At 42.2% G+C, this 26,832-nt stretch overlaps 1 protein-coding gene across 1 annotated transcript in view; it reads left to right on the forward strand.

Annotated features, from left to right (window-relative positions):
- LOC128533813 (NACHT, LRR and PYD domains-containing protein 12-like) overlaps positions 1-26,832 on the forward strand; it is a 470,287-nt gene that overhangs the window by 155,471 nt on the left and 287,984 nt on the right. The gene's annotated exons all lie outside the window — the stretch shown is intronic.

The following is a 26,832-nucleotide window of genomic DNA, read 5'->3' on the forward strand; positions in this document are numbered from 1 at the left end:
GGCTGTTATGATCATCATGTTCTTTAATAAATAATGAAAACATTTTAACAAATTACATTTTTACATCCCAGCACCCCCTTTGTGCTGTACCACCGCCGGCAAAAACCTTATAAAATACAAGTGAAACATTAAACGGATTTACAATCACAGTACTAAAATTACTGTTAAAAAAATAATATAGGCGTTTCTTAGTTCCATCGAATTTAGGCAAAGTAAATGTTAACACAGTGAGCCTTTATATTTTATCATGTGTAACACTCGCGCAGCCAGAAAACTCTGGGTGTGTGTATCAGAAAACGTGGGTGAGTCACAGGTGTTGTCAGATTAATATGCAAAAAGGATATAATAAACCTATATAAGCTACATAGCCTTTATAAGACTTTACTTTTATTTAAGTGCATGCACAATGACGAGAATACGTTATGATTTTATAAAATAATGAAAGCAAACAGGGATACAGCGCTAATCTGTGCGCGTCAAAAAAATTAACCGAAACTCAGTGTATACTCGCCTCACAGACGTAAAAAATATATACTTAAAGAAAGCAAAATGTCTGCTTTTATATAAACTAATGCCTATCAGCCTATGTAATTCGTATAAAACATGGATTACTACAGCGCATCCACTCACAGCCGAAACCAAAGACATCAACTTATCAATGAATTATTAAAATGGCCAGTCAGTTTCTTTGCTGTTTTCCCCGACGCATTTATAATCATTAAGTCTACTTCTGCCGGTGCGGTGTTTCTTATCCCCACCCCAGTCATTTTCCTTGCTGTTTTCCCCGACGCATTCATAATCATTAGTCTACTTCTGCCGATGCGGTGTTTCTTATCCCCACCCCTGTTAAAACGGCGTATTCAGAGGCTCGCCCGCGCGCCCACTACACAGCAAAAACATGTTAGTATATTAAATAAAGCGTCTCACATCGGCGTGCATTTCGCACAGCGCCGCAAAGACAGCGCTTATTTAACACGTATAAATTTGTGTTTGTTATATTTCTGGGAAAGAGACATCTCTTATAAATCTTTCATATCGGCGCACGCGTTCATATAGATCAAAACTCGGCAAAGTGAAAGAGCATGCGCGCGCCGTGGGTTCACGCGAACATTTACATTCACTAAAAGATTTATTCACAACCACATTTCAGCCATTCACACACAGCTTTGTTTCATCATAAAGAAGGGCGACATATACTTGCTGATTAAACACTGTATGTTTTTTTTTAAGTGAAAGCGCGCGCGATGTGAGCAGCTTTAATTATTGATAATTAAATAATTATTAAATAGTGGACATAAACAGCAAAAACAATGTTATTTTACTTTTGATTATTTTTATCATGTTCTTGAATTATCATGTTCATGTTCTACGCTTTGTGTATATTCATGCCACGAGTCATTTTATCATACAAAGATTATTACGTTGTGCTCAGACCACTAAGCGTCTGTGGATTCCAAAATTGACATTTTTACAGTTTTTTAATCACTGGAATGGAAGAGATAGAAAGTTTCCTTATCATAACACGCCTTGTATTGTTTTAATTGTTCGATACACAACCCATAATTTTTAATGCTATTTTAAAAAGGGAAAATACAAATGGAATAATTTTATTCGGTTTATTTATATATTTTTAAATAAAATCTAAAATTAAAACATTAGAGAGTAATTAAAAACAGTGTAAAGTGATTAATAACAATATAATGCATGTTATGATAAGAAAAATCTCATTCCAGGGTTTAAAAACAGTAACAATGTCAATTTTAGAATGTAGAATCCAGAAGATTTTAAATTTACACAAATTTAAGAAGAGGCCTAAAGCAAATGCACTAGTTTGCTGAAACCATGCACAGTGGGGAGGGGTGCATTTTAGTTTCTCCGAGTGTAAAGGTGAAAACAGCTGATTCACACCTGGGGAGGGTGTATTATTTGCATTTGAATGTGTCTGACATTGCAAAGCACACACAGTAACACTGCAAAAACAACAACCTAAAGTAAATAGAAATAAAAGGCCCTGATTATACTGCATAAATATTATTTAGTACAACTAAATTCCTGCGCTGATTAGACTATGCAGGAAATTAAAGAGGAGAATTATGATGCCGGATCAAATTTTTTAAAAATAATATTGATTAAATGTGTGCTGAAAAAAACTGTTGTCACCAAAAATGTAACCAATGAGAACTCATGTCCATCAATCTGATATACAGTATGCTGGAAAAACTCCTAGGTGGGAAGACACTGCTTTGTGTAGTTAACATCAAAGACAAAAAATTTATAAATAAAATAAACATCAACACCTTCCACCAATAAGTCTGGAACACAGAGTACAGGATGCGTCACACAGCCGCGATATACTATACTATAACCATATTATACCAAAGATAGAAGTGTATATTTTAGTTATTTTAATGATCTATTCAGAAAGTCTATTTTCCCAGTTATTTCTATATTAAAATTTTGATGTCTTTAAATGTATTTTTTTTTTAAATAATAACAATAAACCGACACAAACAGAAGCTATATAGCAGTTAATTTATTGTACAAATAAAATCGTTAGCTAATGAACTTAATTAGCTAGTCTAAATAATAAAAATGTTTTTATAAGCCCTTAAGCTGTTGTTTCTGCGTGTTTGGCCAGTCAGTTTCCTTGCTGTTTTCCCCGACGCATTCATAATCATTAATCTACTTTTGCCAGTTGTGCGTGCGCGGTCCACAACACAGCAAAAATATGTTTGTATGTATCACATCTGTGTGCGTTTCGCACAGCGCCGCAAAGACAGCGCATATTTAACACGTATAAATGTGTTTGTTATATTTCTGGGAAAGAGAAATCTCTTATAAATCTCTCATATCGGCGGGTTCACGCGAACATTTTACATTCACTAAAAGATTTATTCACAACCACATTTCAGCCATTTACACACATGCATTGTGCTATGTTGTTTGTACACACTTTTACTTTTCCCCTTCTAATCTCACCTTTGATCAAAATACTCCCGATATGAGCCGACACGAGCAGCTTTGTTTCATAAAGAGAGGCCGACATATACTTGCTGATAAAACATTGCACATTTTTTTTAAAGTGAAAGCGCGCGCGATGTGAGCAGCTTTAATTATTTATAATTAAATAATTATTAAATGGTGGACATAAACAGCAAATGCACAACCATCTGAAATAAAGCGGCTCACATAGGCGTGCGTTTCGCACAGCGCCACAAAGATAGCGCTTATTTAACACGTATAAATGTGTGTTTGTTGTATTTCTGGAAAAGAGAAATCTCTTATAAATCTCTCATATCGGCGCGTGCGTTCATCTGACTTTAAAAACTCGACAAAGTGAAAGAGCACACACGCGGGTTCACACGAACATTTTATATTCACTAAAAGGCTTATTCACAACCACATTACAGCCATTCACACACATGCATTGTGCTATGTTGTTGGTACACACTTTCACTTTTCATCTCCACTTTAATAAAAATGCTCCTGATATGAGCCAACATGAGCAGCTTTGTTTCAGTTAGAATATTCATCTATCATAAAGAGGAGCAACATATACTTGCTGATTAAACACTGAATTTTTTTAAAAAGTGAAAGCGCGCGATTTGAGCAGCTTTAATTAATTCTTTTTTTTTATTAGAAATTTTTTAATCATTGAAATGGAAGAGATGGAAAGTTTCCTTATCATAACATGCCTTGTATTGTTTTTAATCGCTCGATACACAACCCATCATTTTTAATGCTATTTTACAAAGGGAAAATACTGTAGCGTTTTACCGTTGGAAAGGATGTTGGAGAGACAAGTGAGCTTAATTGCTGCCTAATGCAATGGCTGGGAGTACTTTATTTGACACAACACTTAAATAGCATGAGCAGCACATTCACACAAGAACCACATCCAATTTAGCCTTAGCATAAACCGGAGCACATTCAACACGTCACACACACACACACACACAACATGGCCGAAGCCACTACCCCAAACACCCTTCCCCAACAGGGTGAACACACAGAAACCCCCGCAAGGCATGCTGGTCGTCAGCCGCTGCCCCGCCTACGCCACACTGTCCCCACTCGAGCTGTGGTGAAAAAAAATTAAAACAGTGTAGAGTGATTAATAACAATACAATGCATGTTATGATAAGAAAAACCGCATTCCAGGGATTCAAAACGGTAACAATGTCAATTTTAGAATGTGGAATCATATAATAATTTTAGATTATTACGTTGTGCTCAGACCACAGAGCTTCTGCAGATTCTAAAATTGACATTTTTACCGTTACAAAATAAAAATGTTTTTATAAACCCTTAAGCTGTTGTTTGTGCTGTTTTCTTTAATAATAACAATAGACAGATAGAAACAGAGAGTCTATCTAAACAAAAATAATTGCAGCCGTTTTGCAAAATGTCCCTTTGCGCCACCTGGTGGTCATTTTACGAATTACTTTGAATTACGACTGATTTATTTTGGCTGTTGCCGTTTGGCCGCGATAGAGTGTGTGGCAGTCATAGACAATCCGCTTGAGTAACCACTGTACACAGAGGGGCACAAAAATGTATACACACTTTTACAATTATCTATGGCCTTTTTAAAACTCAAATTGAATTATGGCAGCAGTGTGTAGTATTATCGTTTCTCTAAAAATGTCAGGTGTATAATCATTGATGCTGTCACGTGACCTACAGAAGAGAGGTGTATATTTTTCATATTGAAGTGTGGATACATTTTTTTGGGCCACTCTATATATATTATGCGTCCATACCTATTAATTGTACATCCATTTACTCTGAACAGTATAGGCTAACATTTTTTTATTTATTTGTTTTTAGGAATGTAGCTGCATCACCCTTGCCTTCACCAGCACCTCACATCAGGACACGCAAGCACCGTTCAGATGGACCTGTATTTGTGAAGTGGATGGACACACGTGAAGTATCTGTCTGTTCTACTATCCATTCTGCTTATACAGTAGACATGGTGAAGATGAGGGTTAAATCACAAGGAACATGGACTACAAAGACATTTCCATGTCCTGCACTGTTGACTGCGTACAACCAGCACATGGGGGTTGATCTCTCTGATCAGCTATTACAGTACTACACTGCACAGCACAAAACAATGAAGTGGTACAGAAAGATTTTTCTACACTTCTTGGACATTGCTGCCACCAATGCTTACCCTGCATGTATATTTTTGCACAGTTTTTTTTTATCTTGCACTGTTTTACCCTAAATGTCCATCTTTTTTCAGTTTTCTTGTACTGTGCCTGTTGCAGTTCTACACAGTTTATATTCTACACTGTTTTTGGTTTGCACCATTTTGCCCTGAATGTTGTTTGCACTTTTTTATTTTTAGTTTTGCATTTATTTTTAACGGTTCCTGGAATTTTTGCAAGTGAATCTAAAGTTATTTCAAATAAACCACAAACAAAGAAATATGTTTTTGTCCTCAAATTATTTTCTTGTAACACTTTTCTCTCCTCTGTCCCATACCTGAATGAAAGGCGTAATTATACAGCTCATTATACGAGTCTTTGTCTTCTCTGGTGTGAATTACAGCATTATTCATGATCGTTCACGCCTCTTCGCATACGGCCTTTCTAAACAAAAAGTGTCTTGGAAAATTTAAATGAATGTGTTGTTTTCTGTAAATGAGTGAGCGAGATGATTGTCACATCATTTTGAAGTAAAACCTTTACACTACAAGGTCTTGTACACAAATGTCATGAATGTGTTTTGTGGTCTAATTTCAGTGACTTATTTTTTTGTTGTTTTCAAAAATCACGCGTAACTGTTTTTTTTTCTCCAATATACAAACTTGTACATACATGCTGCTCATATATTATTGTTGCCCAGTTTGTGCTGAATAAAATGATATAAGACTTTAGACATTTATATGTTTATAAGTAACTGAAAAATACACAAATGTCAAGACATGTCAGAATCTCTTCAGGACTCCAAAACACCCTCAGACTCCTAAGGGTTAATTTTCTCTTTTTCGTATGAGTTAGTGTGCCGTGTAAGAAGATTGTAATTTATTTTGGGTATTGATTGATGTGGTTTGGAAGCATTGTCTTACCCCCCTGACTTCTTGTATTTCCAGCTCATATGAGCAGTGTTTTGTCAGCTTGTGAGCACAATTAGATATGATCATACTGTAATAAATGTGAATTGTTATTTGTAATAATTTTGCCTTGCCTATTCATTGAATTGAATAGCCGTGCAGGACTCCTCATTTGGTGGCTTTGGGATCTCCTACCCAGAGTAAAGTGGAGTGGCATAGTCTAAGATAGTTTCAGTAAAGATAAACATATATTTGGTAACCCATTACACAGTGTTGTAGGGATCACCCAACCTCAGTTTATAGTCTCTCTAGTTTTATTGAGCCTGCAGGAAAAACTGTAATATTTCAAAACATGCACAGAGTACAGAGACTTGATAGTTTATTTTACACATCGGCAACAGTATGGGATAACCTTAAACTGAAAGCAATGGTTGACAGTGGTTCAATGGCATGCACGTTAAGTGAAGCTGCTGAACGCTGCTTGTTGCAGCACAAGCCTGAACTACAAAAACTCCCTGCCAACAATGGAGTCATTATAGGTTGTGGCGGACAGCGTGTCACTCCTAAAGTCATGTATGAACTCGAACTCAGTTTATGCCTGCAAAATGGTTGTCCCAGTCTTAGTTGTTCCAGGCCAAGCGGATGACTTAATCCTGGGTAGCAACGCTATCAAATGGCTCATTTAAAGAATGAAAGGAACTGATGGTTACTGGAGAAATGTCACCAATTCCTGTCACTCCTTTCGAATGTGGAACGATGGAAGGGAGGAGACATGCCTGACAAAGTAGGCACAGCTAGGTTAAAGGAGAAGATAACACTAGATCCACATCATGAACATCTTGCTTGGGCTCAGCTTCCTGAATCAACAGCTGTTTCTGTAGGGAGCACGGTTATAATTGAACCAACCCGCTGTAAATGCTGTCCAAGGAATGTGATCATAGGGAGAGTCATCACACCTATGTGGGGCAGTAGATGGGTGCTGTTCAAAATAATGAACCCTACTGACAAGGTAATCGTTCTTAAGAAAAGCACAAAAATAGTAGATGTTTTTACTTGTATAGCTGTTGAAGAGTTGTCCACACCTGAGTCTTTGAAGAGCAATGCTCAGTGTGCTGTAAGTCCTGAGAGCCATGTGCATTCCAGTGATAATAGAGCAAATGTGCTGGATAAGTTAGAACTGCAGGATCTGGATCTTAAAGCTTCTGAAGTATCAGATGAGTGGAGAGACAAACTTTTGAATCTTATTGTGAAATATGAGTCAACATTTTCCCGTGGAAAAATGGACTGTGGAGAAGCCACTGACTTTGTACACAAAATCCACTTGGTGGACGAGAAGCCATTTCGACTCTACATATCGCCGTGTAGCTCCCTGCCACTATGATAAACTGCGCACTGTCTTGAATGAGATGGAACTAAAGGGCATTATAAGGAAATCTCAAAGTGAGTATGCATCTCCGCTAGTTTTAGTGTGGAAAAAGAATGGTGACCTTCGTGTTTGCACAGATTTTAGGTGGCTGAATGCGAAGACAGTAAAGGATGCGCACCACACCAGTCAGATGCACGTGCAGCCCTGGGAGGCAATGTTTTATTTTCTACTATGGACGTGACTTCTGGCTTTTATAATGTGCCCTTGTTTGAAGAGCATAAGAAGTACACAGCCTTTTCCTCTTTCTTTGGCCTCCACGAATATAATCGTCTACCTCAAGGTCTGACCAATAGTCCAGCGACCTTTATAAGGATGATGTCAATTTTCGGTGATGAAAATTTTACTAGGCTTCTCTGCTATTTGGATGATCTGATGGTTTTTGCTCCAAATGAGCAGGTAGCTCTTGAATGACTAGAACTGGTTTTCTCACGTCTGTCTAAGCACAATTTAAAACTAGCACAGAAAAAGTGCATGTTCCTTAAGAGATCTGTTAAGTTCTTGGGACATGTTGTCACTGAGGATGGTGTTCAGACTGACCCAGGAAAGGTTAAGGTGATCAGTGATCTCCAGACTGTCGATCTAATGGAAGCAGATGGTGTAATAAAAAGATCAGATAATTTTTGGGTATGGTTTTATACTATCAGCATTTCATCCCGGACTGCTCTGCTAAGGCAAAACCTCTGTTCACTCTCCTATCAGGTGGGTCACAAAAAAAAAGTTAACAGGAAGCATGGCCGTATGGGAAAAGCCACATGCTGTTGTAAAACTTTCACCTGAGAGTTGGACTAGTAAGTGCCAAACGTCTTTCGGAACCTTATAGCAAGACCTACTGCACAGTGTGACTCTTGCTCACCCTGATTTCAGTCATCCCTTTATTCTCTCCGTTGACGCTTCATTTGATGGCATAGGAGCTCTGTTGTCTCAAGTGCCCACAGGTGAGAAAATTGCACGCCCAGTTGCCTTTGCAAGCAAAACGCTGTCCAAGTCCCAGATGAACTACCCAGCACATCGACTTAAATTTCTAGCTTTAAAATGGGCCATTTGTGACAAGTTTAGCCATTGGCTAAAAGGGAGACATTTTACAGCATGGTCAGACAATAATCCTTTGACCTATATTCTAACCAAACCCAGGTTAGATGCATGTGAACAGCAATGGGTGGCGAAGCTAGCTGCATACAACTTTGACCTGAAGTATGTGCCAGGTACGAAGAACATTGTTGCAGATGTCTTAAGCAGAGAGCCCTTTAAGTCTTGTGTCAGCCATCGTCTGTTAAAAGAACCATATGTTTCTCTCCTGGATGAGGTCAATGGTGTTGTTACTGGGACTGTGCAAGATGCCTTTTGCGTATCTATTACTGTCAGAATGTGCAGGCTACCACTGACTGTGAAACTGGAAATGAGCCGCGGGATGATGTGAACGACTTGTGTTCTAGATCCTTACATGCTGCTAAAGTTTCTGCTGTGTTGCGTGCTCACCCCAGCAATGAGGTTAGTCTCTTACGTGTAGCCAATACATCATTCCAGCTACCTACTGAAGATCCGTCTGTAGCGATTCCTTTTTCCAGGCTCGCCAGTCTTCAAGAGCAGGACAACACAGTTGGAAGAGTCATCAACTATGTTCTGAAACATAAACGTCCTTCAAAAAGTGAGAGAGCAAAGGACACTAGATCTGTGACATACCTTTTGAAGCACTAAAAAAGGTTAAAAATTCTTAATCATGTGCTGTACAGAGTAAAAAAGGATCGGCTGATGAATAGGAAACTCTTTCAATATGTTGTACCCGAGTCCCTTAAGCATGATGTTCCTTGTGATGTTCATGATGCTGCCGGACACCAGGGGAGTGCAAGAACTCTCTCCCTTGCAGCTGAAAGATTATTTTGGCCAGGGATGAGCAAGGACGTTAAACTTTATGTAAAAAACTGTTAGAGATGTGTTTTCGGGAAAACTCCAGAACCAGATGCTCGTGCGCCCCTTGAGCACATTCGGACCTTTGAGCCTATGGAGCTCGTGTGTATTGAATTTTGGAGTGCTAAACAAACCTCAGGAAAGGTTGTCGATGTCCTTGTAGTGACAGATCATTTCTCTAAGATGGCACATGCCTTCCCCTGTCAAAATCAGTCTGCAAAGCAAGTGGCCCACCGCCTTTGGAATGACTACTTTTGTATTTATGGTTCCCTTTCAAAGGCTACACTCGATGCTGCGTGAAAACGCTATGGGAAACATCTTGTCATGTTGCCGGTTGTGAAGCATGTGTGTATCAAACACGCCAAATTTTGGCTTATATAACCTCGGTCGGGTGACGTCATCTGATGAGACGCACCTGCAGGTTATAAATAGGGGTGAACCGGAAACATTCCTCAGATCTTTTGTCTTCACTGACCTTGTTGTGTATGCGTGTGTGTTTAAACCAGCAAAATAAAAAAGTGTTTAACTCACCGATATGGCAGAGTTTTAATTGAGATATCCCTCCGTGTCTAATAAACACATATCGGAGGGCGATCTCTACACTTTACTGCTTCGAATAAAGTGCTCGCGCGCGCCCCGCATTCCTTGAGAAGCACGGGGCCGCGGCGCATTTCTGGGGCTTAAAACGCGTGTATCCAGCAGAGCTGTGAGAGACGGATTTAAAACTCCTATCTCTCACTTCCTCGTTGGATCGGGAAATCCCTCTGTCCGCTCGCAAGCGCGCGCTGCGCTTCTTGTGAATGGGCAAGGATAAACATCCTCTCTCGCTCCGTGGAGATGAAAATAGTACCCAAGCACTTAAAAAAAAAAAAAAAAAAAAACATTAAACGGCAGGTTCTGTCGGGTGGCTGGGGGGCGGAGCCTCAACAACGCTCTCTCCCTTTTTCTTAGCAATCTCCATATGAGTTAACCCTTTCATGGAGTAAGCTGTATCTATTCTGTGTTTTCCTGCCATCTACTTTATTTATTTGTTTAAATACAGTTGAGGTGGAAGCACAGGGTTATATGATGACGCCCAGATAGAAGAGACGCTTCCGGCTATCTCTCTCCTGGGACATCATCCTCCCTGAAAAGCTAATACTTCCTTTTAAGCTGTGTAGACTTTTATCTTCCCTGGAGGGAAAAGCTTTTCAGGCAGCAGGTCTGGTTGGTGCTCCATTGCACACCATGACGGTTTTGCAGGTCTACCAGGCTGACCTGCTGAGAGACTTGAGTACTGGCGGGGCTCTTCAAGATAGGACGTTCTGAAATAACGCCTGGCCACAGACTTATGGCTTGAATCTCAGCGGCATCAAGCATAGGATCGCGCATTCCTCCTTGATGCCCCTATTTCGCCTTCCGGCCTGTTTGGCGATGTCGTTAACTTGTTCGCCACTAGGTTCATGAGGCAAAGTTATATGAACAAGCCTTCGGAAATTCCTTCCCCGCCGTGCTCAGGAGTCGGGACTGTCGGCCACCCAGTCTTAACCGGGTCTGACGCTTGCAAGGCGTGAAACACACAAGGAGAGTGTTTTTGAGCCGGGCACCCCCTCGTAAAGATTGGGGTGCGTCGTGCCTGCACTTTGCAATCCGCCTCAAAAGAGCTCAGACTGGCATATTGTCTTCTTCACAAAGAAGCCCTGAGGTTCATGTGCCCAGGACCATGGGGGTGGCCCCCCAATGGGGAGAGACACGCAGAATTCCTTTTGAGAATGAAGTGTTCTCCCTGGCACCCCAGGAGGTCGGTGTTTTTGCTCCGCCACCACTGGTGTTTCGGGCAACACCAGTCTCCAATAAAGTGTTAGCTCTTCGGTTTTTCCTGCCATGTTTCAGGATGCCGAACATCTAACATTGCCCCCCCCGTTTAACCAAGCCGCCGAGACTTTTGCCGCTTTCAGAGAAACTGGCAGCGTGGAAACTACTGCCAAGCATATCTCCTTGGGTACTAAGCACTGTAGAGAGAAACTACAGGATGCAGTTCTCACATCACCCTCCGTGTTTCAACGGCGTGGTCTCCACTTCCGTGAAACCGGAAAGTGCGCATCTGCTGACAGAAGTTGCTGGGAAATGGGGCCATGGAACATGTTCCCCCTACCAGACAGTGAGTCAGGCTACTACAGTCGGTATTTCTTGGTTCCCAAGAGGAACGGGGGGCTACGTCCAATTTTTAGATTTTTGCGGGCTGTTCCGCTATCTAAAATAAATAAATACAGCTTCAAAATATTGACTGTCAAAGTGATTGCTCTCAAGTCCTACCAAGCGATTGACTTGGGACAATCGATTGAAGGACACTTACTTCATATAGAAATATTGCCACAACACAGGAGGTTCCTAAGGTCGCTTTTGGGGGTGAAGCTTACCGGTATCGGGTCCTTCCATTTGGTCTAGCTCTCTTACCCGCACATATATGAAATGCATGGATGTAGTTCTGGCGCTTACGACTCCAGGGCATCCGTATTTGAATTACATAGACGACTGGCTGGCCCAGTCTCAGTAGCTAGCGCTTTGACATCAGCATGTCATCCTAGCTCATCTTTGTTTCTTAGGATTGAGACCCAACGCCATGAAAAGCGTGCTCTTTCCTGTTCAGAGGACAACATATTGGGTGTCACATGGGATTCGATCGTAAGCGGGCACAGCTGTCTTCCGCTCGTGTTGAATCCATTCTCAACACCCTCAAGGAAATCAAGCCAGACCGGAAAGTGACCATCACTTTCATAGATCTTAGCTCTTATGGCAGCTGTATCCACGGTGACACCTTTGGGTCTTCTGCACATGAGAGCATTTTAGTTGTGGCTAAAAACCAGGGGATTTCACTCTAGGGCCAATCCCCAATAAAGGTTACGCGCCAGGTGCTTCGTACCCTTCCTATGTGGTTCAGACCCCGGTTTCTGACTTTGGGTCCCACTCTAAGTTCGTCTTGTCGTCGCAGATGCTAACGACAGACACTTCCCTTATGGGCTGGGGTGCGGTCTTAGATGACCGTCCAGCCCAAGGGAGCTGGAGAGGCCATCTTCTCGCGCGGCACATCAATTGCCTCGAAATGATGGCTCTATTTCTGGCCCTAAAGCACTTCCTCCAGCAGTTGGGAGGCTACCATGTCCTAGTGCGGGTGGACAACACTATGGCAGTCTCATATATTAATCGCCAGGGCGGACTGTGCTCGCGCCCCTAAAAAGCTAGCGCACCAGGTTCCTGTCCCTCAGGGCGAATTACATTCCAGGGCATATGAATGTGGGAGCAGTTGTTCTGTCCAGTCAATCTCTGACACACGGGGAATGAAAACCCCACCCCAAAATAGTCAGTCAATCTGGGAGAGATTTCAGGTAGAAGAGGTGGACCTCTTTGCCTCGCAAGATCAGCAAATGCCCCCTTTACTACTCTCTGACTCTTCCAGCTACCCCGGGTCTGGACGCCGTGGCACGTACATGGCCCTGGTTACGCCTTTATGCGCTTTCCTGATAGCTCTGCTCCCGGGAGTCTTGGCGAGGGTCCATCAACAGTGTTTGCGCCTCTTATTGATAGCGCCCTGTTGGCCGACCAGAGTGTGGTTCTCGGATCTAGTATCCCTCTTCAACGGCTCACCACAGGTGATTCCAATGAGGTGGGATCTTCTGTCTCAGGGGCAGGGGACGATATTTCATCCCCGGCCCGAGTTTTGGAACCTTCATGATCAGTCCCTGAACAGGACCAACTAAGTCAAGCTGGTCTTTCAGCCAGCGTAATTAAGACTTTTCTAAGTGCTAGGGCTCCCTCCCCTAAAAGAGCTTATGCCCTCAAATGGAATGTATTTGAAAGTTGGTTCATGACAAAGCAGGTAGACCCAGTCCATTGCCGAAATGTTTCAGTGCTGGAGTCTCTGCAGGAAAAATTGTCCTCAGGCTTGTGCCCTAGTACCCTCAGGACATACATAACTGCTATTTCAGCCTGCCACAACGGGCCAACTAAGTCAAGCTGGTCTTTCAGCCAGCGTAATTGAGACTATTCTAAGTGCTAGGGCTCCCTCCCCTAGAAGAGCTTATGCCCTCAAATGGAATGTATTTAAAAGTTGGTGCATAACGAAGCAGGTAGACCCAGTCCACTGCCGAAATGTTTCAGTGCTGGCGTCTCTGCAAGAAAAATTGTCCTCGGGCTTGTGCCCTAGTACCCTCAGGACGTACGTAACTGCTATTTCAGCCTGCCACGTCCTGATTGGTGGGGTTACTGTGACACGGTCCCTTTTGTGGGTTTTATCTATCGTGCTCGAAGAGCCAATTGACACCCTTCTTTTTGAACCACTAAAGTCAGCGCCTCAGGTTTCTGACCTTTAAGATGGTTTTTCTAATGGCCGTTACCTCTTAGAGAGGATTGGAGATCTGTCAGTCTCCCCATCCTGCCTAGTCTTCGCCCCTGGGCTAGTCAGGGCCATTTTGCATCCTCACTGAACTATCTTCCGAAAGTTCCATTCTCAACATGCACCCTATTGTTTTTGAAGCCTTCTGTTCTCCGCCTTTTACAGCTTCGGAGCAGGAGAGACTTACTGAGTCCAGTACGTGCTCTTCAGATTTACATCCACCGCATCAGCCAGTGGCATAAGTCAGAGCAGCCTTTTATGTTTGGGGCCGCAACCGGGGGGGCGGCCGCCACTACACTGGGTGAGAGATGCTATTGCCCTCTCCTATGAGGCGCGTGGGTTCACTTCGCCTCTAGGAACCAGGGCTCATTTAACCAGGGGGATCGCCTCATCTACTGCACTAGCAGGAGGTATTCCCCTGCAGCAAGTGTGTGATGCGGCGGCGTGGTCCTTTCCGCACACATTTGTTAGATTTTATAATCTGGATGTTCATGCCACTCCGGGCTCACAGGTCCTCGAGTCTGCTTCCCAGATATAGTTCTGAGACCTTCTCGGCTTTGTGCGCACACGCTACACAACCTTGGGGTCCAGACACTTGCAGTGCGGCGGCGTTGGTATTCTCGTTCCCATAGCGTTTTCACGCAGCATCGAGTGTAGCCTTTGAAAGGGAATGTCCCGGGTTACTTTGCTGTAACCCTGTTCCCTGAAAAGGCGGGAACGAGATGCTGCGTCCCAATGCCGCACTGCCTACGTGACCGGACGTCCGTTCAGACAAATCAATCTGAGGAATGTTTCCGGTTCACTCCTATTTATAACCTGCAGGTGCGTCTCATCAGATGACGTCACCCGACCGAGGTTATATAAGCCAAAATTTGGCGTGTTTGATACACACATGCTTCACAACCGGCAACATGACAAGATGTTTCCCATAGCGTTTTCACGCAGCATCTCGTTCCCGCCTTTTCAGGGAACAGGGTTACAGCAAAGTAACCCGAGACGTTTTCCAAAGAGAATACATTCAGACCAATGGGCAAATTTTAAAAGCAAAATCATTAAGAATTTGCTTGAAATGGCCGGTGTGCAGAAACCACACACCACACCCTATCACCCTATGGGTAATAGTTTAGCGAAACGTTTCAACAGGACATTGGGGAATATGATAAGAGCTCTTCCAGTTAAATGCAAGGCGAGGTGGCCACAGCTTCTAAAGACTTTGACCTTTAGTTACAATTGCACTGTGCATGAAACAACTGGGTTTGCGCCCTTCTATCTCATGTTCGGGCGTATTCCGAGGCTGCCCATTGACATCATGTTTCAGCACGTCCTTTGTGATGATAGAGTGGTCAGCCATCATGAGTTTGTTACCTCACTAAGACGAGACCTGAGCATAGCTGCTGAGATTGCCCAGAAACACAGTTTCAAAGAGCAGAGTCGTCATACCATGCTTTACAATCGGAAGGTCAGAGGTTCGCCTTTAGCAATGGGGATAGAGTTTTGCTGGCTAAACATGGAGAGAAGGGCATGAGGAAAGTTGCAGACAAGTGGGACTCTGTTCTGTATGAAGTACAATCAGTGAGACCAGAGATAAATGTGTACAGGATCAAGGATGTTCAGACTGGCAGAGAAAAAGTAGTGCACAGAAATCTGTTGCTTCTAGTGAACTTCTTATCCAGGGATGATGGTGAAGAGGAAGATGCTCAGTCAGATTCCACCTGTGCTATCCGTGGCAATGCTCTTGATTCTGTTCTGATGGACAATATTGATCCTGCTTTAAAGACATCCAAATGGTTACAACAAATAGATGGATCACATGACGGTGCTAATGTACAGGACACTAACTGTAGTGGAGCTGCAGAACTCCATGATGAGATGACTGCTTCGGAGTGTTTTGACAATGATCACCTCAATCCAAAATTTGAGCATGTTCCTCAGCCTGTTAAGTGTACAGAGTGGTTGCCTGTATCTGAGCTGAATGAGTCATCCAGTTGTGTGCAAGAACCAGATAACAGACCTGTCCCTGTCATTTATGAACAGCCCACAAGTGCACGCACAATTCAGACCACAACTCGATTAGGGGGACCAGTTAAACCCCCTAACAGACTTATTTGTAAAGTTGAAAGTCAAAAAGTCAATTTTCAGAGGTCTAATTTTATTGATTTGATAAAGAACATTTTTTGCATAGTGCACTTACATTTGAATGGTGATTTGTATCATTATGTTGTGTTTTTCATTGTGAAGACCTGAAGTGTATGTTGTATGCACTAAATGAAGTTCAGAGAGCAGAGCTACATGTCTTACTACAAGGAGTGTGTAGACTGCACCTCCTATAGTCTGTGTTAGTGTGGGACCTGGTATCATCCCATTCTTACACACTTCCTGGGAAGAGACAATGTTCTGATGTACTGTATTGTAATGCTCTTACATTATACTCACATGTGTTTTGTTTCTTTGTTATTTAACTTCACTGCGTGTTTTGTTTGTTACATATACTTGTTCGAACCCAATTTAGCAAGAATTTAAGGTGGGTGTATGTAACGGAGTTTAAATAAGTTGATTAAATTCATGCATAAATTGGGAAAACACGCCATTGGTTAGTGCTGTATCTGCATTCATCACAGATAGGGGGCGGAGCTACACAAACAGCAGCAGTTTTCATACTGACTTCCTGCTGGTAAGACGCATTGATGATTGCTCAGTCTTATTAACCAGGTTTTTAAAGATTTTCAAGCATAAAACTAAAATTTTATACTATACATGAGTTATTACTTCGGTTTGTGAGCTTCTAGTACATGTTATTTGTGAAAACAAATTAAGAAGAATGTTTATTAGGCTGCTTGTAAACTCTGAACCTCTGTTTATTTCATTTAAGACTGTCACATCATTAATGTTCTGCAATATAACCAACTTATGGTGCTGTCTATCCCAGGTATGTGTTTGTCATGTCACCTGTAAATTGTTAGCCGAACCAAGTTTAGCATTAGCACACGTGCTGCAGACTTACATGTGGTAATTTAATTGCTAATGTTTTGCATCATTTCAGACATGTGCTTTTCCACTTTTGTTTTTCTTTTCTTACAAAAATATTTAAAATTTAGTCACTTGAGTGCATAGTTTCAATGCTGTTTTATATTTTTATTTAGAATCTTGTCCACTATATGTTTATGACCACTTTGAGAAAATAGAACTGCAGCAGTTTTCATACTGACTTTCTGCTGACTGTCACATCATTAATGATCTGCAATATAACCAACTTATGGTGCTGTTTATCCCAGGCCAATAAAGGAAGCATTGAGTGACCATCCACCTAACTCGCAGTGTTGATTAATCCACCATCACCCACACAGTCACATACAGTATACTGTATATAAATGTGTATTTCTCAGTATTTGTGGTAGTGTGATTGTTTAACCCTGGACACTTTCGCCCTTGCTTTGGTATGCCTGACATAACTTAATTCTTGGAGTAAACTAATTATGGAGCAGTGAGTTAGACTCTGTATACAGATGTAGAGGTAAACTGGAGCTGGTTGTTAAACTGGGAGCTGTCAGGGTGGGAACCCTCTGCATGGATATTTATGTCTCTTCCTCAGAAATAAATGAAACATTCATCAACAACAAAAACTGTCATGCACACTCGGTCCGCTACCGGCACTAGGACCCGGAAGTAAAGCGGTCGCAAACCAGGCAGCATAAAAGGAATAAACAAACCATAGCACATCGTTCAGTCATTGAGTTTGCCCATGCCATTTTGGAATCGTTCGTCAAATCGTGAGTACTTACTTTCTTGGCTTTGCTTTCTGATTGAGTGTGTGTTAATAGGACGCGGGTTAGATTGTGTCTTTTCCTTGCTCCCCATTTGTGAGAGTCCTTAGACCAAATAGCGTGATTATCCTGCCTACTCGTGTTCTTCCGCGTTTGGGTTTACCATTCACGCAACAAAGGGCTAACCGCTAAAGCTACGTCTTCTGGTCACCTAAGGTTAGTTCTTGACAGAATGACTGAGCCTTCCGCGATGAACCCAGCGGATCATGCACGCCTCTGCGACGTGGTAGATCAGCACGCCTCGCTTATTAACCAGCTAACCGGAGAGATTGCTAATCTGTGCCATGGCCTCCAAGACATCGCAGCCAGACAGGGGAAGGCATGTGCCACACCAACCCCCCCCCCCCCTCCCCTCCTTCTGATGTATTTCTGGCACTTCCAGATAAATGGGATGGCACGGACGGGAAGTGTAGTGTGTTTTTGACAGCGCTTGATCTGGTGTTCAAGTTCAATTCCACCAAGTACTCCACCGATCGGCTACGCATCGCCCTCCTGGTTTCATTGCTATCCAGGCAGGCAGCTGGAATGGGCCACGCCAGTTTACGGGCAGATACGGACACCGCCCACTCCTACAACGAATTCACCCTCCAACTCAAACTTACTTTTGAACACCCAGCGGGCGAGGTGGAGACCGACACCAAACTCTACCATCTGCGGCAGGGAGGATCGTCCGTGAGCCGGTATACAGCTGAATTCAGGACCCTCGCTGTGCAGACCAATTGGGGGGATGCCGCGCTCCGGACATCCTTCTACGAGAGACTGGCTTCACAAATAAAAGACGAGCTCGCCGGGCGAGAGCTTCCCGCCACACTGGAAGGGCTGATCCAGCTCGCCCTTTGTATTGATCAGCGCCTTCTCTCTTGCCCAGCCCCGAGGACCCTGCCGCCTGCACCCACCTTCTCCTACGCCACACCATGACCACCAACAGCCTTCAAAACCACCATGACCGGATCTGTCGGATCTCCACCTCCTGCCGTGGTGGACACTGGAGCCGGGGAACTAGGATGCGCCTCCCTGAACGTGGCAGAACGCGAACGACATTATCGAGGGGGCTTGTGTGCCTACTGTGGGTCGGCAGCACACCATCGGGCGATCTGCCCAATTCGCCGGGGAAACGCGCAGCACCAGTGAGCGCGAGGAGAGACTCACCGGGCCCCATCCACATCTCCACCATGACCAGCGCCACCATCTCACGCCTCACGGTCCAGGTAACGCTCCAATTTGGCCACAAACGGGTTCGAAGTACCGCGTTCATCAACTCCGGTGTTGCTGGTAACTTCATTGACTTTACCTATGACAAAGAATTGGAGGTAAAAATCGAGGCGTTATCCCAGTCAGTTAAAATACCTTCTGTTGATGGTCGGCCCCTTTTCATCCAGCCCTATCACCCACCAGACCCAACCCATCACACTCACCATAGACCAACACCAGGAACAGATTCAACTCCACCTCACATCCATCATCCATCTCCTCCCATCATCCTCGGATACCCCTGGCTGGTGCAGCACGACCCCCTCATTTCATGGAACCAAAACCGAATCCTCCAGTGGGGGCCGACCTGCACTGAACTTTGCCTACGAGCCCAGGCTGGGACATGTTCCACGGAGTCCAAGGTCCCCGATGTCGACATCAACGCCATCACTCCTGCCTATCGTGACCTGGCTGGAGTTTTTTGTAAAAGAAGAGCCACCCACCTTCCACCCCATCGGCCTTACGACCTGGCGATAGAGCTTCAGCCGGGTTCTGTTCCTCCCCGCGGCCACCTCTACTCACTGTCAGCTACCGAGACGCAGGCGATGGAGGAATATGTCACCAACAATATGGCACATCGCCTTGGACTTTATCACGGGCCTGCCGGTTTCCAAATAAAAAAATACCATTCTTACAATTGTTGACCGGTTCTCCAAAGCAGCTCACCTGGTGGCCCTCACCGGACTCCCATCAGCCGGACCAATCAACAGCTGGAGCGCTACCTGAGATGTTTTGTTGCTGATCGCCAGCGCTCCTGGGCCCGCTACCTCACATGGGCAGAACTGTCTCACAACCTCCACGTCTCCTCGGCTACCAACCTAAGCCCATTTGAGGTATGCTATGGTTTCCAACCTCCGATGTTCGCCCATCAAGAACCGGAGATTGACGTACCATCGGCCCAACAGTTGGTCCGTAGGTGTCGATGGCTATGGAGTCAAGCCAACCGTGCCATCCAACGTACCAACGCCAACTACATCACCCAACACCGCCGTCGACACCCTCCGGGACGTTTGTATAAAGTAGGTGACAAGGTATGGCTCTCAACAAAAAACCTCCATCTACACACGGAATCCCTGAAACTTTTACCAAGGTTCATCGGTCCATACCGCATCAATCTACAGATCAACCCTGTCACCTACCGGCTTCAGCTGCCTGCGGGGCTCCGGATCCACCCAGTGTTCCATATTTCTCAACTAAAACCCTTTATCACTTTACCCATGATTCCGTCTGAAGCCGGTCCTGGACAGAAGGGGGCTTGTCATGCACACTCGGCACATCGTTCAGCCATTGAGTTTGCCCATGCCATTTCGGAATCGTTCGTCAAATCGTGAGTACTCACTTTCTTGGCTTTGCTTTCTGATTGAGTGTGTGTTTATAGGATGCGAGTTAGATTGTGTCTTTCCCTTAGGTGACCCTTAGATTGTGTCAACCTTAGGTGACAAGCAGACATAGCTTTAGTGGTTAGCCCTTTGTTGCGTGAATGGTAAACCCAAACGCGGAAGAACACGAGTAGGCAGGATAATCGTGTTCTTCCGCGTTTGGGTTTACCATTCACGCAACAAAGGGCTAACCACTAAAGCTATGTCTTCTGGTCACCTAAGGTTAGTTCTTGACACAAAAGTGATATACATTAAACCTTTTGACTATTTACAGGTGTGTCAAGTCAGGTAGGTTTTTATTTCAACCATACAGTTTAGTAGACAATTCAATTCAATTCAATTTTATTTGTATAGCGCTTTTAACAATTGGCATTGTCCCAAAGCAGCTTTACACAATCAAAAGAATTATTTAAGTTTGTATGGAATTTGAATGTGTATGAATCAAAATTGTCAGATAGTCCCTGGTGAGCAAGCAGAGGGCGACAGTGGCAAGGAAAAACTCCCTGAGATGGTAGTAGGAAGAAACCTTGAGAGGAACCAGACCCAACAGGGAACCCATCCTCATTTGGGTGAAACAGAGAGCAGGAATTGATCTGCATTCATACTGTGTGTTAGTTGGCAGGCAGTTCAGCATAACAGTTGATGTTAATTGATGTTAATATGGAGTCCAGTTAGTTATTGAAAACTCAGGTAGACTTGTATAAAGTTCCAGTCCTGAAGGCTTTATCAGCCTTTTGATCAAAAAGCCGCACGCGCAACTCACTTTCACTTTGCACAAGGCAGTGTTTATTGTTTAGTGTATATTTAAAGCTCATAAACACAATAAAACAATATTGTTTTAGGCTAACATATCATACATTTTTGTATTATTAGTTGTACTTCGTGTTTTTGCACATACGCGCGGGTGCGTTACAATAATGTACACAATGTGTATATGTGCTTTTAAACGTCTTATTTCTGATTTAGTCCCACTGTGCAGTTTAAAATAATCTTCACTCTTCTATGAGAGTTTTTCACTAGAGTTTGGTGTGTAGCTGTGGGGATTTGTGCTCATTTATCTACAAGAGCATTAGTGAGGTCAGGAACTGATATTGGGTGAGGAGGCCTGGGTGCAGTCAGTGTTCTAGTTCATCAAAAAGGTGTTCAATAAAGAGCCATTTGCACCTGTTTCTCACAAAAAAGAAAACACTGGGAGCCACAAAACTCTTTGTCCCATTATGCCATTTTAAGGTTGCTAATATACTATACCCTATAATATACCCTTACTCTTTGGCATTTTTTCCTTCGAGGCTTGCCGTAGATAGGCATGCGCACTTCGCACAGTTAAAAAGGATTTTGTGTGCTTTTTTTTATTTGTTTTTATTGTTTTTTTATATTACAAAGTGTTTAAGCAAACCTGGCATGAATGCTCGGTCACATTAACAAGAGTGTGGTAACGTTAATTGTAAGATGGCGGGCAAGTTGTTCATGACGTAGAACGTGGGCGGGCAAGTTGTTCATGACGTAGAACGTGGGCGGGCAAGTTGTTCGTGACGTAGAACGTGGGCGGGCAAGTTGCTCGTGACGTAGAACGTGGGCGGGCAAGTTGCTCGTGACGTAGAACGTGGGCGGGCAAGTTGCTCGCGACGTAGAACGTAGGCGGACATTATGCAAATATGTTACGGAGTGACGTGGATCCGTAACGGAGTAAAAATAGATTTGCTAACGACTCGTTTAGGCGAATGTGAGCCGATTCTTTTTTTTTAATAGACAAAAACTCCATTTATCGTGCACCGTCAGCGTCACAGATAGTGCAGATAGTTTATGTTCACATACAGCTACATGACACACTGCATAAAAGAAAATATTTGAAAAAGCATAATAGGACCTCTTTAACATCTAAAATGAAGATAACACTGCATATATCATTTTTTTTACATTTATACAGTATATAGTGTGTTGCATTTATGAAATCAATGAACTGCTACAAAGAAATCTAAATTTTATTTCTGCATGCAACAAAAACATTTTGAACTCTGAAAAAAAGACGCTATATTAAAGGTTACTTTCAGATAATATACTTAATGTCTATTTGTGTCCTCCTCATATTTATGAAATAAAAAACATTTACCTGCAGCAAACCAAAAATGCCATCTGCGCTTGAGTGCTGTCATCTTTTCATTGTGTGTCTTGGAGCATTCAGTCAGCTGTCAACCTGAATAAAAACCGGCGGTAGAAAACCCCAATAAATCGTGTGCCGCACATCGGCAGTTGTGACGCACAATTTGAGCGACAAAAAATTTAACATTTTAATGTTAAAAGATCACCATAATCTTCACATTTAGAATTATGTAAAAACTAATGAACTTAAATAAAATAAATTTTAATTAAATACTCATTATTATTTATTTTCCAAAGTCACAGCGAGCCACAGCAGGGCGATGAAAGAGCCACATTTGCCTCTGTATTCGCGGGTTGCCAACCCCTGTTCTAGATAAAGCAAGGCCTACCTTTATGGAGGGCACACTTTCAACATCATCAGTATTATCAGTGTACTTATGCTCATCTAAAAGAAGAACCATTATAAGTAAGGAAAAGAAAGCATAATAAAGACAGGAATTGCCAAGATGGTGGAAAAATCCAGATATAATGGAAAAGATTTCTGAGTTATATTGTGTTGTAATGGGAAATTTTCTAAGATTATATGGACCAGGAAAGTACTGAGTTGAAGAGGAAACCCATTTCACATCTCTGGGCTCACAGGGACATCTTGCAATTTTTTTTATGTGGCCGCCATTTAAATCTCATAATGCAATTTTTTCCGTGCTTGCTAAGATTTAAAATCTTGGAAGTGAGATTAATTATTTTTTTTAAATGTTACTCACTCCCTGCTGCTCTTATTTTGAAACTGAACAAAATTGAAGATTTGTCATGTAAAATTTTCTTTCTCTCTGGACAGATAATTTCACTAGTGAATTTCTTAAAACAAGTGAAATTATCTGTCCATATAGCAAGAAAGAATTTACGTAATAAACGAGCCTCAGCTGAACTTCGAATGTATTTTTGCACAGATCTATGGTTTGGAATTTAGCCCTACTTTACCTACACTAAACTCACTATCTGGTTGATAAACGTCCTGGGCAAGTGTGCGGAGCAGAAAAATTTATAAAGACTTATGTAAGGGTTCGCCACTAGGGGCCACTGTTTGTGTTTTTTGTAGTTTTTGGTTTGCAGTTTCCCAGAAGGCACCTCGCTCAGGTGATGCGGGTGCTCACCTGAACCGAGGTAGCTCATTAGATCCTCTATAAATACTTGTTTAGTCTGGGAAACTGAGTCGAGCATTGTTTGTTTGTATTTGTCATTTATGTGGGCATTTTGCTTTGTATTATTTTGTACTTTGGTTTGTTTTGAATTGTATTCTGGTTTGTTGTGTCCATAACCGATGAGCATGTCCCAAGGCTCTAGTTTGTGGACATATGTAGATGCCTTGTGTTTGTGTGTGTGGAGCTGATTCGGTCTCGTGAAGTCTTGTGTTTGTCTCAAGGTTTTGTAAGTACTCTTTGTGTCCCTGGTCTTGGTGTAGCCCCTTGCATGTTTAGCTACTTGCATGTTTAGCTACTTGCATGTTTAGCATTTGGTATGTTTAGATCCCTGCATGTTTAGGACATAGTGTGTTTGACTACTCGTGTGTTTAGTTTCATGTATTTCTAGTTATTCGTCTGTCTAGCCACGTAAAAGCTTAGCCACTAGCAGGTTTAGCCGCTAGTGGATTAAGCTGTTAGCGGAGTTTACTTCTAGTAGGAATTAGGTTCATGTGTGCTTTACCTTTTGTGTCTCAGTTTCCTTGGTATGTCAGGAACTAACCCGGTTAGCCACTAACACCATTAGATATTAACCCGGTTAGGTCAGCAACCATCGTAACAATAACCAGTGTAGCTACAAACTCAATTAACCACTAACCCGTTCTGTCTCTAGTCTCTCTGTATCTCTAATCTCTTCGTGTCTCGAGTCCTGTCCTGTCCCGTTTCAGCTACATGCGTAGTTTGTTTGAGGTCTTAGCCTCTTGTCTTGCTCTTGGCCTCTTGTCTCATCATTGAGCCTGTGTCTGGCCATAGCCTGTTCATTTAATACTGTAGCAAAATTAACCAGGAATGAGACACAACAACATACAGTAGTGAGGACTTCATGATTTTTTTCAATCACAAAATCATAAATATTAGGCAAAAAATTCAGGCTTTGAAACCCGACAATGAAATAGATGCAGATAATAAACTAACCATATCAGCTCAGAACTTAGAATACTTTACTCCCCTTAAAGAGAATGAATTAATTTCACTGATCTCTCCTGCAAAATCATCAACCTGTGTATTAGATCCTATCCCGACACATTTTCTCAAGCAGATAGTACCAGCAATAATGGAAGCCCTGTTAAAAATAATTAATTATTCAATCAGCATTGGGTATGTTCGAAAATCCTTTGTTAGCAGTTATTAAACCACTAATTAAGAAACCTGACCTCGACCCCTGTCAGCTGTCCAATTACAGTCATCGGCGATATCAAACCTCCCCTTTAACTCTAAGATTCTGGAAAAGATCCTATTCGATTGATTATCAGTTCGTAGATTTAAATGGTGACTATTCTGAATGTTCTTGAATGGAGTTTGGTGTTCCACAGGGTTCGGTTTTTGGCCCACTACTTTTTCCTCTTTACATGCTTCCTCTGGGCAACATAATTCATAAGCATGGTATTAGGTTTCATTATTATGCTGATGATGCACAGTTATGTTTTAGCAAAACCAGATGAGAAAAATCAGCTCAATAAAGTTGAGCAATTTGTGAAGGACATAAGTGAATGGATGTTAATTAACTTCCTTTTGCTTAATCCTGATAAGACAGATGTTTTAATCATAGGACTAAATGCAGCCAGAAGTAAGCTTTTAGATTACACTTTAACTTTAGATGCCCTTTCTGTTCCATCAAGTGCAACAGTAAAAGACCTTGGTGTAATTATAGATTCCAGTCTTTCATTTACAACACATGTAGACAATATTACCAGGATAGCATTCGTTCACCTCAGAAATATAGCCAAAATAAGGAATATATTGTCACTAAATGATGCAGAAAAATTTGTTCATGCTTTCATTACCTCTAGGTTGGACTATTGTGATGCCTTACTGTCTGATTGTTCAACTAGGTGCATAAACAAGCTTTAGTTAGTCCAGAATGCAGCAGCGAGAGTCCTCACTAGAACCAGAAGATACGAGCACATCACCCCTATCTTATGCTTACTGCATTGGCTTCCTGTGAAATTTCTCATTAATTTTAAAATATTACTTTTGACATATAAAGCATTAAATGGTCTGGGGGATCTGAGGTCATACTATGTGTTAGGCAGCTGAAAGTTCAATATGGATGTCTTTAAGTTAACATGGAGTCCAGTTCATTATTGAAGGCTCAGGTATAGACGGTTAATAATTCCAGTCCTGAACTATTAAGCGACTGCAGTCACAAGTCTTCAGAAAACAGCTATCAGCTGAGGCCAGGACCGTTTTCATGGTAAAGTGGAACCGTCCCTAGTCACCACACACATCCCAAACAGACCACACGGGGCATCAATGCGATGAGATCTCCAACCAGGAGCAGGGCACCAGGACAAGTCAGACAGGTCTGGAGGGCAGAGGGGGTCTGGATCACTGGCAGCTCAGGAGTGACATGTGTAGCTCAACAAAGGGAGAGGGAGAGAAAAGAAGATAAAGAAAAAAGAAAGAGAAGAGAGAAAAAAGTTAGGTACGGTCAAAGTCACATAATGTATAAAGTGAATGTATATGTAGTGCAGAGTGCAAGCAGGGACTTTAGCAGGACTAACTGTGACAGCATAACTAAAAGGGAGAGCCAGAAGGAAACACAGACATGAGGGCTCCCTGAGATGTAAAACAACCAATCACTTCACCATCAACAAACCTGAGTGATCAACGAGAGTGGAGAATACAGCATCTAAACATACCAGTTCACCAAAATACTCTACGTCCATGAGTCCCCCCAGATAAATTTAATTTTAACTGTGCTCATTGACACTTTCACTTCTGCACTTTCTGTAGTTTGGGATTCTTTTGGAATAATTTTTGATATGTTTATATGTGTCTCAGTTAGTTGTGTTTTATATAGCACCATGGTCCTGGAGGAATGTTATATAATTTTATTTTCATTCAGTTATTTAATAATAATAAAAGCCACTTTTGACTTTGGCTTATCTATAAACATGCATTACATGCATCACACAGAAAACACTGTCCTCTTGCTTTTTGTATTCATACTAGACTTTTGCAATATTTTCATTTGTGTCTATGCTCTTACTTTCACTATTAAATATAGTTAAGGTTGTCTTTTTTTTTACTGTATATAAGTGATCTCCAAGTGTATGTTTTTTTTCTTCCACAAAGTTGAAGGTTCAGCACAGTCCTTACAGGTTTTAATAATGTGTTGAAAAGATAATTTCAAATCTTCTTAATTTTTTTTCAATGTTTGTTGCAGGAGAATAATTTGAAACTTTTGAAATTATGACTTTTTATCTGGGCTGTGTAGTTTTAGCAATTTCAAATCTTGTATTTATTTTAATAACTTCAAATTAAAAGTCA

The sequence above is a fragment of the Clarias gariepinus genome, chromosome 12 (assembly GCF_024256425.1).
Source record: "Clarias gariepinus isolate MV-2021 ecotype Netherlands chromosome 12, CGAR_prim_01v2, whole genome shotgun sequence".
NCBI lineage: Eukaryota > Metazoa > Chordata > Actinopteri > Siluriformes > Clariidae > Clarias > Clarias gariepinus.